Here is a 16,896-nt window from a genome sequence, read left to right as displayed (position 1 = left end):
CAAGAATTACTTTTCATGGTAGAAACAGCATTGAATTCAGAAACAGAAGACCTTGGTTTCAAGTTCTGTTCCACCCCTGACTGACTGTGGGACCAGGAAACTGTCTGCCAACTTCTCTGAGCCTTCCTCCCAGTGTTGGGGAATAAAAATGTGTGAAAAAATATTTTGTAGTTTTAAAGACTACATGCATTTTAGTTAAATGTCATAGTATATTCACTTCATAAGTTAGTAATTTTATTCTTAAATTCATGTTTCAGATGGTTCTTAGTATATGTGCTAATTAGGTAAACATATATGTGGGCATAGGTGTCTGTGAATTTGCATAAACATGTTTATGAAGTCTACAAAGAAAGACAACAGATTGTTGACAGTAATTATCTGGGACAAGATTTGACTGACTGAGGAAAGAAATGTCACCTTCTACTTTAGGTCCTAAAAAGGTGGTGAGATTGTGGGTAATCTTTTCAGATAATAATGTAAACATTGTGAAAATCAGGAAAACATTGTTTATTATTATTATTTTGGGGGGGTTACCAAGGATTGAACTCAGGGACACTTGACCACTAAGCAAGATCCCCAGCCCTATTTTGTATTTTATTTAGAGCCTCGCTTTTGCTGAGTCTGGCTTTGAACTCACAATCCTCCTACCTCAGCCTCCCAAGTCGGTGGGATTACAGGTGTGCACCACCACATCTTGCTGTTTATTATTATTATCTATTCCTTTGGTACTGGGGATTGAACCCAGAGACATTTATCACTGTGCTACCTCCCCAGCCCTTTTTATTTTTTATTTTGAGATGTTCTCACTAAATTGCTTAGGGTCTCCCTAACTTACCCGAGGCTGGACTTGAACTTGTGATCCTCCTGCCTCAGCTTCCAGAATCGCTGGGATTATAAATATATGCCACCATACCCAGCCATTGTTTTAAAAGAAACATTCTCATTATTATTATTATTATTATTATTATTATTATTATTTTGTACTGTGATTGAACCCAGGGAAGCTCTACCACTGGGCACAGTCACAGCCATAGCCATTTTTATTTTTATTTTGACACAGGGTCTTACTAAGTTGCCAAGGCTGGCCTTGAATTTATGATCCTCCTACCTCAGCCTCCTGAGTACCTGGGATTACGGGTATGCACCACTGTACCTGGCTTCTATGCCATTTGAATAAAGATCTGGGATGTGTGTCAAAACTTGTGTTTGCATCCAGTAAGTTTTTTTCTTTTTTTGGTAACAAGCATGGAACCCAGGGAAACTTAACCAATGAGCCACATCCCCAGCCCTTTTTATATTTTATTAGAGACAAGATCTGGCTGAGTTGCTTAGGGTGGTGCTAATCTTCTGAAGTTGGCTTTGAATTCGTGATCATCCTGTCTCAGCCTCCCAACTGCAGGGATTACAGTGCCATGGTGCACTGCAATCAGTGATGGCCCCTGCCTTCAATAATTTTTATTCCACTACTATTCAGCAGTGAGCACCAGCTCTGGGCAAAGCACTTTAGGAGGTGAGAAGGTGGAATCAGACATGGGAGTCTGCCTGAGGTCACAAGGTGTGAAGGCAGATAAAATGCTCATGTAAAAAGCTGTAAGAAAGCGGTCAGTGTGTCTAATGCACAATAAATGCTCAACAAATGTGTACTGGATAAATAGACCACTGGATGGATGGATCGATGGAAGACAGAGTCAGAAAAGGAATGGATCTACTACAGCTGAGGGAATTTAGGAAAGCTTTGTGGAAACAGTAGCCTTTGAAAGGCTAGATTTGGACATCTAGAGATTAGAAGGGGAATTGAGAAGGTGCTTTAAGTTGATGGCATTGGGCTGGGGATGTGGCTCAAGCGGTAGCAGGCTCACCTGGCATGCATGCAGCCCGGGTTCGATCCTCAGCACCATATACAAAGATGTTGTGTCCACCGAAAAAAACTAAAAAATAAATATTAAAAAATTCTCTCTCTAGCTCTCAAAAAAAAAAGTTGATGCCATTGTGTCACTTGTGATTCAATTCCAGTTTTTGCTTTGATCTCTTTCTTCCACTCAACTAATGGTGGGGATGGAGGGCTGGTATGTTTGGAAGCTTTTCTTTTCTTTTTTTCTTTTCTTTATTTCTTTATTTATTTATTTTGGTCCTCACAATGACTGGAATAGGGGGTGGGTGACAGAGAACACTGCTGCATTTAGTGGGATCCTGACCAACATCATTAAATACACTGCAACAAAGAATTATTCTATCCAAATACTAATAGTGACCACATGGAGAAATACCAGTAGGTGAGAGAAGCATCATAAATAGATTTACAATGTCATAAAGAAATTGCTGACACAGACATCGGCATACGTTTTCTGCTTTTGTCAGCTAATTCTAATGATGTGACCTCCCTTCTAAGCAAAGGGAAGTAAGATTGCACAAACCTGGGAGGGGGCTTGGGGGGCAGAGTGCTGAGCAGAGAGCTAGTCAGCAATTGAACCTTGGTCTCAAGGGGAAGGGGACCCAAAGTTTGTGATTAGGGATTATATTGTATATGTGCTGCAAGATATGCCAACCACTATTTTCTGAAGGTTTTAGATAGCAAAAAAATGTGAAATAACATTTTTTAAAGTTTAATCCTGTGTTTGCTTCAGAAAAAGGAAAGAGATAATTCTATATATTTTTAAATAATGTATCATTCTATATATTTTTAAAATTTTCCAAATTTAAAGTAAGTTTAAAAAAAAAAACACTGCCTGGTTGTACTGAGATGAATGGTTTTCCATTTGTGTGGTGGGAAACAAAGTTGGATCCCTACCTCACACCAAACATTAGAGATGGTTTCAAGAATTAACCATAAAAAAAATTTAGAAGAATGTTATAAGAAAAAGTAGTTGAGTGCTTTAGAAAACTCAGGTAGAAAGGAATTCTTAAGTAAGCTACAAACCCAAAAGTATAAAAGTAAATTATAAATTTGCACATGACAAAAAATATATAAAATTAAAATAGAAGGTGGTCGTAATATATATAAGAGACAAAAAAAAATTATTCTTCAAGTAACCCATGCAAATTTCTATCAATTAACAGGAAAAATATAACCCAATAGAAAAATAGGCAATGGAGATAGTCAGAAAGTTCATGCCAAAAAAAGATTCAAAGCATAAAGACATGATTATGGTTTGGGTTTCAGACTGACTTCCTAAGCTCCATGCTGACCTTGTACTTGACCTTGATGCCTGCTGGAGCCCGGAAAGCCAAAGCCTAGAATTTCCAAGTTCCCTTTGAGCTGAGTTTCTGCGTGCGACCTGGCTTCTGGTTAGACGTACTCTCCAAAGGTCTACAACTCTGTTGGCAAACAGGATTGAGAGGGTCCTTGATTAGTGTTTTGGTTTAGCTCTTTTCCCTGCACCAACAATAGCAATGACCTCAGTGTCTAGTTTGTCTCCAGCTTTGTGGGTGTCATGGACAGGATGTGGGAAACCATTCTGCAGCTGAGACACTGTGGTTCTGGAAACCAGGTATGACTGAGACTTCCTGGCTGCCAAGTCTATAACTGGGTCCCAGCTTCCTCCCCAGATTCCAGGTCCTGCTGCTGGGGGGGAGGAGCTTTCTTGGTGGGTCAGTTCTAAGCTGGAGTTCTAAGAGTCAGACCTGGAATCTTCCACTCCACTTTTTTTTTTTTTTTTTTGTGCTGGGGATAGAACCCAGGGGTGCTTTACCACTGAGCTATATCCCCAGCCCCTATACTTTTTTTACTTTGCTTAGGGCTTTGCTGATGCTGAAGCTGGCCTTGAATTTGTGATTCTCCTGCCTCAGCCTCCCAAGTTGCTGGAATTACAGGCAAGTGCCACGGCACCTGACTCCATTCCACCTCATCTGGCAAAATTTTAAAAACACAAGTCCCTACAGTAAATTTCTTTCTACTTAAACTAACTGGAGTAGCTTCTGTCATCTGTAGCTAAATTCTGACACATTATTAATAATCAAAGAAATGTAAATTACAGCATCAATGTTATTATTTCTCATTCATCAGAATGTTAACACCTAAAAAAGGGGAAAAATTTGGCATTGGTGAGGGTGAGAGAAAATGCTGTTTTGGAGGTAATATATCTCATAACTGCCATTTTTAGGGGCAGTTGGAGCCTAATGTGGTGGCACACACCTGTAATTACAGTGGCTCAGGAGGCTGAGCAGGAGAATCACAAGTTTGAGGCCAGCCTACAAACTTCACGAGATCCTGTCTCAAAATAAAATAAAAAGGGCTGGGGATATAGATCAGTGGTAAAGTGTCCCTGGGTTCAATCCCTAGTACCAGGGAAGAAGAAAAACAACAAAAAAAGCAATTTGGCAATATCTATCCAAATGTAAAATGTGTGTCACATCCAACCCAGCAATTCCATTCCAAGGTTTCTGTCAAAGAGAACTATTGGTGTACGTCCTTAAGGAAATATTTCCCAAGGATATTAATTGCACTACTGTGAGTAATGGAAAAAAAATAATAATGTGCTGAAATGTTCGTCAAGAGGGTATAATTAATTATTCTACAGCCATTCTTTTGGAATACTCTGCAGTAATCAAAGAATGAGGCAGAGCTAGTAATAGTATGGAAAGATCTTAGATATACTTCCAAGTGGAAAGCAAATTACAAAACAGCATGTATAGTATAATGATATATATATTATCTCTCTCTCTCTCACACACACACACACACACACACACACATATAAAATATTTAGAGAACATTATAGAAGCAAGATTCCAACTTTCAAAAACCTAAGAAAAGATATGCAAGTATCTGTCTAGAAAGAGAAACACAAAGGTGTCAGGGGGAGAAGGCACACGTGACAAAAATGTGACACTTATTGAGTCCAGGTAGCAGGGTAAAACTATTCACTGTATCTTATTCCAACCTTTCTGCATTAAAACTCTCTTTTCATAATATGAAGTTGAAAATAAAAGCACATTAAAGACACATCCTGGGACACGCATGCTTTTCCTGCACAAGCAGATTTTTCCAGATGTGGGAGCAGAGTCTGTGGCTTGCTCATTTGCAATTATGGCCAAAGGCATTGGCAGCCCTCCTCCCCACCCCCCATCCAGCTTCTTGGAGTAAGTACCTCCTCCAGCTGCAGCTAGTGTCTTCGGTACCTGGAGAGGCTATAGTGTGCACTGACACACCCTGGGGACAGTCCCTCTGCAGGCACCATCAGAGCCAGGATCCTTTAGGAAGGGACTTCTGCCCCTTGAAGCTCCCCAGGTGTTTGAATTCTCCTGTACACAGAAAGCATCTCATGGGACTGCCCCCTCCAGCAGCCCTGCGAAGGACCAGGTGGCCACTGGCAAGAGGACCTGGACCTGGAGGGCCACACCAGAGTCTCTGAAAGACTCTATTCATTGGGATTGACTTCTGAGATAGCAGTTTGAGGAGAATGGAACTGGGGAGAAAAAAAAAAAAACTGGAATTTTAATGAGAACCATCTGGAGTGTTTTCCAAGGGTGTAATGTTTGGTGCAAGAAAGCGATTCCTCAGCTCCAGTGAGGACAGGAGAAGTAAGAGACACTGTTATATTGTGTTTACCCTCCAGGATGAGACCAAACAGAACCACCTAGACCAAGCAGGTCCCACGTGAGTGGGGCTGGGGCAGGGTCTCTGAGGGAAGGAGAGCAGTCCCCCACCCTTGGCTCTGACGTGTCACAAGGAGAAGGAACGCTTCTCCTCTGCCAGGGAGACTTTGAGGGATGGGTTGTGGTGGGCCCAGGGCCAGTGCCTGGAATCTGGGTAACTATGGAAACGGGCCTTAGGGCAACAACAAACACAGGATGGAATTTCAGCTTTTGCAGCCTGGCCACAGAGGAATGGGAAAGTTCCGGGAAAGTTCTTTCTTTTCTTTTTTAACCCCCCCCTCCCCTCCTTGGAAACAGGGGAAGGTACAAGGAGAGAACCTCAAAGTTCGGAATAAGTGCTCTCTGCCCAGTACCTCAACCCAGTCCCAGGAAGCAACCTCTAGAAGTTTCTATCATCATTTTATTTTCTTCATTTATTCATAGTCCATCACAATCCGTCCAAGATTCCATGGGGGTCTAAGACCAATGCTGAGGGGGTTCTGTAAAGTAAGACCCAAATCCCTGTCCTCAGACCGGCAACAAAATGCTACAGAGTCACTTTACTGTGACAGCCACTCTACGCAGGACTTCAGAACATCATCTCAATTCATCCTGGCCACAGCCCTGCAGCCCAGGTGGCCAGGTCCCCACCTCACAGAGAGGGTGAAGAAAATTCAGAGGGGCTGGGGATGTGGCTCAAGCGGTAGCACGCTCGCCTGGCATGCGTGCGGCCTGGGTTCGATCCTCAGCACCACATACAAACAAAGATATTGTGTCCGCCGAAAACAAATAATAATAAAAAAAAATTCTCTCTGTCTGTCTCTCTCACTCTCTCTTTAAAAAAAAAAAAAAGAAAGAAAATTCAGAGAGCCAGGAGTACCAAGAAAAAGTAAAGCCCGGGGCCTCCTCAAAACACATGTCGTCAGACCCGAGATCTTTACTCTGGAGGAAATAACTGAATGATAAGGCAGCCGAGATTGAAGAAGAGCAAAGCATTCTACACTGATCACCACACAGATGCCAACATCCACATGGCTGCAGAATTAGGCCATGTGTCCCCATATCAGGGACATAGCCTTGAATGAATGGGAAAGACTAAAGGGATAGAAGGAAATTTTTTTCCACAGTTACTAGCAGAAATATTAAGAGAAAGAGGTATAGACTTTGGGATTTTCTTCTCCACAGCCTAGGGAAGGAGGCATCATCTGTTTGGATGCCAGAACAGATGGGGGTCTGGGACTTGAAAGAGACATAAAGGAGCCTAGAGACTCCTTGTTCTTCAGATGGGGAGACGGGGCAGAGAGTGGACTGGAACCTCAAGTTGCAGCCACTGGTCCAAGGTGCTTTTCTTGACAGGGTGTCCCAGGAGTCCAGAAACAAGCCCATAGGTTCCATGCCTTGGAGTCTAAAGAGTGGATCTAGAAGATATAGTGTGAATCCAAAGGATCAAAATAGGAGGTAGTAACAACTGCTACAAAGCAGAAGATTGTTAAATTTGGGGTCAGAGGATGAAAACAAAAATGCAAAGTGCACTGGCATTCTTTGAACCTGCGATCAACATGGTGTAAAATCCACTCCAACTTCACCACCATGACCCTCCATAGTTAAGGAGGGAGAAAGAGACTTGACAGTTAAGAATTTAGCAAAGGAGATAGTTTTAAATCAGCAAAGTTACATAAGCGTAGAGTGAATTCAAGAAATCATCTTGTAACTTCATTAGCAAAAAAAAAAAAAAAAAAAAAATGCTTCTAAATAAGCCAACCGGAAATAAGAAATGCAGGAATTTCTGGAAACCGGAGCATGGGTTTTTTTTTTTTTTTTTTTTTTTTTATTGTTGATGCTGTCGTTGTTTGTTTCTAAAATTGGTGGTGGGGGGGACGTTTTTTTAAGGAAAAAGGAAGCCCTGACCCACATAAAGATAGAGTTTCAGTAAAAACTAATTTGAGACCAAGAGCGACCTTGGAAAAGTAGTGGTGTGAGTGCCCAGGCCCTGAGGGCTTTGTGTGGGCTGAAGAAGATAAACATCAACCCCTAAAAACTGGCTCAAGAAATGGAGCCAATTTTACACTAACGACCCAACTTCGGTCACAGAAAAATAGCAAATCTGCAAGCGATATTCCGCAGCCCTGTTGAAGTTTAACTGTGGAAAAATTTTCAATTTGTTTCAGCACTTAGCGATCCCAGGAATACTTGCTAGTAGTCATCCTGAAATAACTGATTTTTCCCTAAAGTCCTCCTTTGTACATTTTTATCCTGAAAACCCCAAGAGTGGGAGAGTGTCATTCATTTTCTCAACAAATGTTTTTGACAACCCACAATTTGCCAGACCTTAAACAGAATGCTTCTATTGTGTCAGATTATTGGGCTTGAGATTCTATATGAGTTTTTAGTACTAAGATGCAGAGAGTGTGCTATGAAGGTAGGTCTCCCTTAAGAGGTTCAGTTTTCCCACCTTGAGATGCTGTAAGCACTGTACAAGCTTCAAGAGGCCACTGCTTAGGCCTAATGAGAATCTTCTGTCTATGATTCATGATTAAATCCCTATAAATGGCTTTATGCACATGCCCAAAATATGTGGTTCTGCAAGAGGTCTGAGAATATTCGTGTAAGTATGTATCTGCTCGTGAGAAAGTGTGTGTGGGAGGGAAGGATGGAGGAGAAGACTGTTTTCACTTTAAAAAGTTGGGAGCATAAGCACCAACGATCACGTACATCATGGAGAAGGGAGTGGACAGGTGTAAGGAGGGATGAAGGCAATGTATTTTCAAATTGTCTTTCCTTTAGTCCTTATAAGAGTTGCTCCTTGATGGGAAGCCACAGGCTGGTCATTGGGCTGAGAGGAATCGCCAAGTCTGTCCGTCACACAAAACTGACCTAAGATGAAAGGGGCCAAGGAGACCAGATCACCTCATCCCAGAGTGTCCACATGCATGTCATGAGAAAGTGTTCTTCAGGCACGGATGTCCCCTTTCTGAACAATCCCAGAAGTGTTGAGCAGAAGCCTGGGCACATCCATTCTGGGTGAGACCCCCTTCACGTCGTCCCCTTGATGGCTCACCCCTGTGGCTTTCTTCTGTCGTGAGAAGAAGCAATTGGAAAGAGTGGCACTATTGCTCAGATGTTTCATGTTGCATGAAACTGAAGAGTCTCGCTTCCAAAAATGCCTGGGCAGAGCTGGAGTTTTCAACGAGCAGTTGGATGAAATCTATGAAACCAGAATCTGTGGAGTTCTGCTCTGTCCTGCCATGCATTCTAGATGCCCAACAAAGAAGCCTCTACCAAGGAAACAGGCTCAGTATAATATCTGTATACAGTAACAGTATAATAGGTGGTACAAGGGCAATATGATATTGTTGTATTCCTTAGGGTGCTTCTGGTGGCAAGTAACATAAAGCCCAACTAAAAGTAGCTGAAACAATATGAACATTGCTATTTTGTGTGATGACCCAGCTCCAGGGCTGGTTAGTCCAGCAGCTGACTGACAGCATTCAGCATCCAGGTTCTTGTCCTCTTTAAGGCTCGTGCATTCTTCTCAGCACTGAGCTGGTTCCCTTCACGGGGACAGGATGGAAGCCATATCTCTGGGCAACATCACAGGAGAAAAGGGATCATCATCCCTCTTTGGTTCGGGTTTGGGCAAACAGCTGAGTCAGAACTAATGAAAGCTTAGTTGGGCCAAGGAAACAGAGGCAAGCATGTGTACACACACACACGTATACACACACACACCAGGGTGGATACAGCCTTATGGGCTGTTGGCAGCCATCTTGTGACTCTGTGGTGAATGCATATCCAAGGACCCAGCTGTTTCGAAGAAATAAGAACCAAGCCAAGAACACGAATGGCATCCTGAACCCACAACTGCCTCTAGACATTTTATTGACATGAGCTAATAAATTTCCTCTTTGAATATGTTTTCTATTGTGTGCAATCCTGGGAATTTACTCATACTCTTTACTTGTCAAAATAAAAATTTTCCAATCGTAGAATCCAATTTTATTTACTTGTTTGCTTTTAAAAAAAAATACTAATTAGGACTTATGTCTTTTCTTCCTTCTCCTCCTCCTCCTCCTCCTCTTCCTCCTCCTTCCTCCTCCTCCTCCTCCTCCTTCTTCTTTTTCTAGTACCCAGGGGCACTTCACCACTGTGCTGTATCTCTACCCTTTTTATTTTTTGAGACAGATAAAAAGGTCTCACTAAGTTTTGCTAAAGGACTCACTAAGTGAGGCAGACCTCAAACTTGCAAGCCTCCTGCTTTAGCCTCCTGAGTTGCAAGGATTACAAGCATGCACCACTGCACCAATTCCAATTGGGACATTTTACAATATACTTGACCAGTACTCTTTAAAAATCTAATTGAGGTCATAATAAGGAAGGAAAGAAAGACGGAGAAATGTTCACAGACTGAAGGAAACTAAAGAGACAGGATAATTAAATGTTCCTTGGTTTAGATCCTGGAATAGAAAAAGGATCTTAATGAAAAAACTGGTGAAATCCAAATAAAGTCTGCACGCATTTCTCAGTTTTGACGAATACAAGATGCTTCTGCAAGATGTAGGGGAAACTTAGTGAAGTATATTATTAGGGGAAGTTACCCATCTAACTCTGTGAGTCTAAAATTTTTAAAAAACACATTTTAACACATGACTGATCATTGATACTTCAAACTCTACTAACCAGAGAAGCAGTCTGATTTCTTCAGTTCGTAGAGAAGAGTGCTAGGTCTCAAAGAGGTTGAGGGACCTGCCCATGGCACCTGGCAAGTCATGTCTGAGTTGAGCCTTTGGAACCCAGGCTGCATCACCTGGATGCCTGACTCACACACCCACACAGCCAGGGATCCAGGGGCCTTCCTTGAAAGATTCAGTTCCCATGGAAACAGGTGCTCTCCAAACACACTTAGGCTGCTGGCCATCTTAGCTCTGGACTATTACATTTCAAAGTTCCTTCTTCACCATGATAAATTACACAATGATAGCCGTCCAAGAATGAGCTGTAACATCACGCAAATGGAATTTGTACTAGAAATTTACACTACCATATGGTGGATGGATTAACATTCACCATAAATAGAAACCATCCCATTCTCTGGTGCCTGCCCATCACATCCATAGGAATGAGGTCGTTTCTGAAAGTCCATACGTGAAAAAAAAAGTCAATGCAGAGTAAACCTGAGCCACAATATTTTTAAAGACCAGATTTTAAAGGGGGTTATACTTCACATAACTTAGGTGGGGGCAAACATGACATACTCTGGGAAAAAATGACATTAGATGACTCAAAAAAAAGTGGTGGTAGTGATGACAGACACAGATGTTAAAGACTCGTTGGTAAAAAAAAAAAAAAAAAAAAAAACATAAACGAGTTTTTGAGAGTGATCATAAAAATTCCTCCATATCTGCTTAGAGTTGAATACAGCTTCAGGGCAAGAGGATGTTCTATGACCCAAGTAAAAGGGACATTCCTCTGAACTTCCTGCTTTCCCCAAAAAACACATCAATCCTGTTCTCCAAGATCCACCTCCTACAGAGCTCTGGCATCCATGCTCTGGCACCCCGAGCTGGGCACAGAGTTAGCCACAAGTGCTAGTTCCCTCCTCTCCTTCATTTTCCCACCCAATAATTATTCCTCTTCCATCCTGTGAGCACCGGCCCTTGGGCAGAGTGCAGGCATCCTGCTGGAGTGCTGATAACAGAATGTCAGAACCCAGGGGATCCCTGAGAAGCAAGGACTGAGATCTGCTAATTAGCACCTTTCCCTGTAATTGCTGGTGACAATTGGAATTATCTGATCCAAGTTATGACATTTCCCCTTCCTGTGCACGTAGATGATTTAGGATGCACATCTTGATAGAGGAAAAAGTCACGACTTCTGACAGTTGGCTGTGTTGTCTTTCATTAGCTAATGGTTAATGGCAGAAGATAAAAAAAAATATATAAAATTTAAAAAAATCTTGACAGGCAGGAGTAATGTGCCCCAAATTACAAAATGTAATTTAGAAAGAATGTAGGCAGTGCCCTACAGTTGGATTCCAAAAGTGCCCTTGCAGAGGCCCGCAAGGCAGATTGTGGCAGTAGTCAGAAAGCCCAAGCCTGGGTCTGGGGAGAACCAGGTTCCCGCCCAGCCAAGCCTCCAGCCAGCTGGCCACACTCGAACAAATGACTAGTATCGTTGGACTGCCATTTTTTCTTCCAGAAATGATCTTTCCATGTACTTTCCAGATTTAAAACAATATTTTTTTTTGCCAACAATAGCAAGACCCAGTAAATTAAGGGGCATTCTGATGATAAAATATCATGCAGCTGTTACAAGTCCTGTGTTTCCCAAGAATACTTGATAATATGACAAAAGGCTTGCTACATGATGTAAGTTAAAATAAAAAGTGTATGTGTGTCGGGGGGAGGAATTAAGTACAGCTATGACACTAAATATGCAAAAAGAAAGGTGCTAGGAGGAAACGTAAGACTAACAGGAAGCACAAAGTATTTTAACCATGCTTACGGGGGTAGTTTATTTTTTTTATCATTTAAGGTATTTAAAATTGTATTTATTATTACAAAGGAAGTTAATGCTTGGTTTTAAAAACTCCAACAACACACAAATATAAACAGTAAGAATCAAAGTTTCTCCTCTCTGGGGCCAAGGTTGTGGCTCAGCACGTGTGAGGCACTGGGTTCATTCCCAGCACCACATAAAAATAAACAAATAATTTTTTAAAAAAGGTATTGTGTCCATCTACAACTAAAAAAAAATGTATATTAAAAAAAAAGTTTCTCCTCTCTCACTTCCAGTGCCAGTCCCCAGATATATCCTCTATTAATGCCGTGAAATAATTCAGACTTCACCAGGTTTGAAGCTGAATTTTCTGGCACCCTGTGTTTTGTTGTTGTTGTTGTTGTTGTTGTTGTTGGCATTGGAGTTTGAATCCAGGGGCACTTAACCCCTGATCCACATCCCCAGCCCTTTTTCCTATTTTATTTAGAGACAGGGCCTCACTGAGTTGCTTAGGGCCTTGCTAAATTGCTCAATCCTCCTGCCTCACCCTCTGCATTCACTGGGATCCTGGGCATGCACCACCACACCCAGCCAGAGGCATCCTTTGTTTCAGGTAGTCTCTAAAGAGAAAGCTAGAAACATACTTGATTCTTGTTTTCTGTATGTAACTTAATGACTTTTCCAAATTACTTACACCAAACATGGCATTTTTTTTTTTAGATAATAAAATAAAAGATGACATGTCTATGGAGCACATTTCTTTTTTTTTTTTTTTTTTAAAGAGAGAGTGAGAGGGGAGAGAGAGAGAGAGAGAGAGAGAGAATTTTTAATCTTTATTTTTTAGTTCTCGGCGGACACAACATCTTTGTTGGTATGTGGTGCTGAGGATCGAACCCGGGCCGCACGCATGCCAGGCGAGCACGCTACCGCTTGAGCCACATCCCCAGCCCCTATGGAGCACATTTCTAATGATGCAGAATCAAGAAACCAAACTGCCCTCATTGTAGATAGGTAGAGATGGCACCTGTAGCCTGGTTTCTGCAGTGGGTTAACTGGCCAAAGAGGGAGGGAGTCGGAGGTCTGCCGTGTGAGGGATGCTGGTGTATGTCCTGGTCTAGTCTTTGCAGGCACAGGCCTATGTCACGGGGCAGTGGGTGGAGGAGTGAACCAAAGGAGCTGTAACCTGTCAAGCTAGTGTCTGACAAGACCACAGGCAATGACAGGAGAACACAAACTATGACAAGAATCTAACATGACATGTCACACTGGGTGTGCAGGCACATTCTTTAAAATAATAATAATAATAAAAACTTTTTTCCAAAAATGAAATAACAGCCATATTTTTGTCATTTCCCAAATTCTTCTATGTATTCCCCTAAGCCCAGACTTCCATCCTGAACAATGAGGAAAAATCAGGGGGCTGGAATTGTGGCTCAGTGGTAGAGTGCTCGCCTAGGACAGGCGGGACCCGGGTTCGATTCTCAGCACCACATAAAAATAAAGGCATTGTGTTGTGTCCATCTACAAAAATAAAAAATAAAAAAAAAAGATTAATATTCTCTCTCTCGCTTAAAAAAAGAAAATCAGGAAGGATCTAGAACATCGTCTAGCCGCTGCCAGAAAACAAGGGTACTTTCACAGATGTTGGAAGCAGTGCTGGGAGAACAGGAGCTGGCTTGACCGGTGCACAGTGGGCTGAGCTGTGACTCTGAGCACCAAATGCAAAGGGATGAATACAGCTGATGGGATCAGTTTGGACTCGTGAAAGACCAGGATGAAATTATACTCAAGAAAAAGTTACTATAGAGTGCACAAATTGAATCATCAAATTTTTAAAATGAAAGTTATGTAATGGATTGTGTTTTTAATGATTTAACAGCTATGGAAGAGAGAGAGAGAACCTATACACACACATATGCACAGCCACACATACGGATGCATACACAAACACGCATGGGGTTATTTCCTTACTTTTATTAAACAGATGTTTATGTACTTCAAATACAAACTTTTTAAAACACAGAAACTGTGATTAAGCCAAGTAAAGCTGGACAAAAAGGAGTTGCTGTACCAAGAGCAGGACCAGACGCCACCTGCAGTGACCTGGTAGAAGAGGGCCTGAAATTCACCAGGCTTGAGGATCATTCACAGTGACTATTTACGAAGAGGTCACTGTGGATTCCAATATAACAATGGAACCAAGTGTCCCGAAGGTGATGCTCCCTGCCCAGATTCGACCTCTTGCCCTCAGGTGGCTGAGTTTACCATAAGGACATATCTGTAGGGATTCTAACCCAATCAGACAAGGGGTGGGGGCAGAGCAGAGGATCAGGTGAGCCAGTGGGCAAAATTATTTAAGGCTCCGTCACTTCTGGAAAAAGACACCTTCCTTCAGAAAGTAAAAATAAGCCTCAATTCCAGGGAATTCAAATCAAAAGTCAATCATCACAAAGCTTCAGTCTGACCCTCAGGGGCTGGGATTTGTGGGCCGATTCCTAATCCTGTTTAAGAATTCATAGGTCACATCCAGATGTGGTTGGGCATGCCCGTGATCCCAGGGAGGCTGAGGCAATGTGTTCTCAAATCCTGAGTTGCCGGCCTGGGCAACACAGCATGATCCTTTTTCAAAATCAAAACCTCATGTACAACCACAGGAATGGGATCCTAATTAGAATAAGTTATGCTCTATCTATGTGCAATACGTCAAACTACACTCTACTGTCATGTGTCTGTAAAAAGAACAACTTTTAAAATAAATACATAAATAAATCTGGATATATAGCTCAGTGGTAAAGCACTGGCTTAATCTCCTATAACACACACACACACACACACACACACACACACATACAGAATTCACAGCTCACTTTGCACAATCTTTTTTTTTTTTTTTGCGGGGAGGGGGGTATTGATGATTGAACTCAGGGACACTCAACCACTAAGCCACACCCCCAGCCCTATTTTGTATTTTATTTAGAGACAGGATCTCACTGAGTTGCTTAGCGCCTCGCCGTTGCTGAGGCTGGCTTTGAACTCGTGATCCTCCTGCCTCAGCCTCCCAAGCCGCTGGGATTACAGGTGTGTGCTACTGCGTTCAACTCACTTTGCACAATCTTGGCTACTCTTTTTTTTTTTTTCTTTTGGGGGCTAAAATTCTATGAAAAATAACTTAAATGAGATAATTAGAATGAAAGTACAAATGAGGAAAAAAAGCAGATAAAATAAATTCAGGTGCTGGTACTTTCACAAATGCTTTAAAATAAGTTGAATAATCAGCTTTAAAGTCACTGTGATATTTGGGGTGTTTTGTTTCTTAAAATATTTAAAGCATTTAAGAAAACCTGATGTGATGGATTCATAATTTTAGAACATCATACATGTTTAGAAGATTAAATAATTTTCAATAGTGGGAAAACGATTGGAGAAACTTAGGTCAATAAGTTTTGATTTACGATTGTGTAAATTGTGTGAATAAGTAGAGAGGTAAGGCGCATATAAAGTTAACAGAATGTTAATCATTTGATAACTTCAGACCATTAATGAGTGAATCATTAAACAGAGTACAAGAAGAGTCATCCTCCTCCATCCTCAAAAAGCTCTCAAACTTTAAAGATTTGTTCACGCACATTCCAGGAGCCTGGGCTATGCTTTGTTAGGACCCCAGTGGCTGAGCCATGGCGCTAGTTGGGGGAAGGGACGGAGCAGGAAATCCATCTCCAGCCCAACCTGAGGAACTCCTGTCTCTGCCAGACGCAGCAACCCTAACAAAAGGTCCAGTGACAGGTGGTCACATGTTTCTGCCCATGAGCAGTGATGTGACACCCTGCAGCAGCAATACCAGTAGCCACGCTGAAAACCTCCATGAACCTTAGAGGCATCCATCAGCTCTAAATAGTCCCAGAACAGGTCCAAGTTCAACTTTCACCCCAAACACCATGCAGTATTTCCACCAAAGATGAACCACAAATAAATGCAAATGAACGCTTTGGATACTTCTTGGCTCTTCCTTTGATTCCAGGGTAGAACCCAGAAAGAAAGAAAAGATGAGCTGTGATCAGGGAGTTGGGGTCTTTAATTAAAATACTGCATGAAGAAATAGACCTGGATTGTACCCGCAAGCAGGTGGGTGAAATATACTGGTCACTTTCAAATGTGTGGTTCACTTAAAGTGCTATTGTTTGACTCCCTAAAGTTTTTGCTCACTTTTTTTCTCCAAATAGCTGTACCCCACTCTTCCATTATGGAATCACTTCTCTTCCACTAAGTATATCTGTTCATGATGCTGTAAATCTCTTCTCCCAACCCCAGCAGCGGGAATACCATCAGGCCCATCCTCCACATTCACATTCCCATCTTATTGTCTTCCTGGAACTCATCACAGCATCACAGTTAAACTCTGATGCAAGTCTGGAATCTTGAGGGCCACCATATTGGAATCTAGAATGGACCCAACACAAACGAAGGAAGAACAAAAGACACGGAGAAACCCGCCTCTGGATCAAGACTTCTGTAGGATTCCCTGGAACTTTTCAATTACATGAGCCAATATATTTCTTTTTTGGCTTATAGAAATTCACTTTGGACTTTCAATCATCTCTTACCAAAAGAATTCTAACTAATACAAGTGTATCTGAGGGCTTCTAAGAATCTAGAAACCAAGAATAGCTTAGGAACTGGTGATGTTGTCCTGGGAAAGAGAAGACTCTTAAGACCATGATTCTCTTCAAATATCATTTTTGATGAACGAAACTGGAAGATAAACTCAATAATAATTTTTTTAAAAAATATTTTTTGTTTATACATAGACATAATATACTTATTTTGTTT

This window comes from Ictidomys tridecemlineatus, chromosome 3 (assembly GCF_052094955.1).
Source record: "Ictidomys tridecemlineatus isolate mIctTri1 chromosome 3, mIctTri1.hap1, whole genome shotgun sequence".
Taxonomy (NCBI): Eukaryota; Metazoa; Chordata; class Mammalia; order Rodentia; family Sciuridae; genus Ictidomys; species Ictidomys tridecemlineatus.
The sequence above is the reverse complement of the archived record's forward strand: the minus strand, read 5'-3'. Positions refer to the sequence as shown.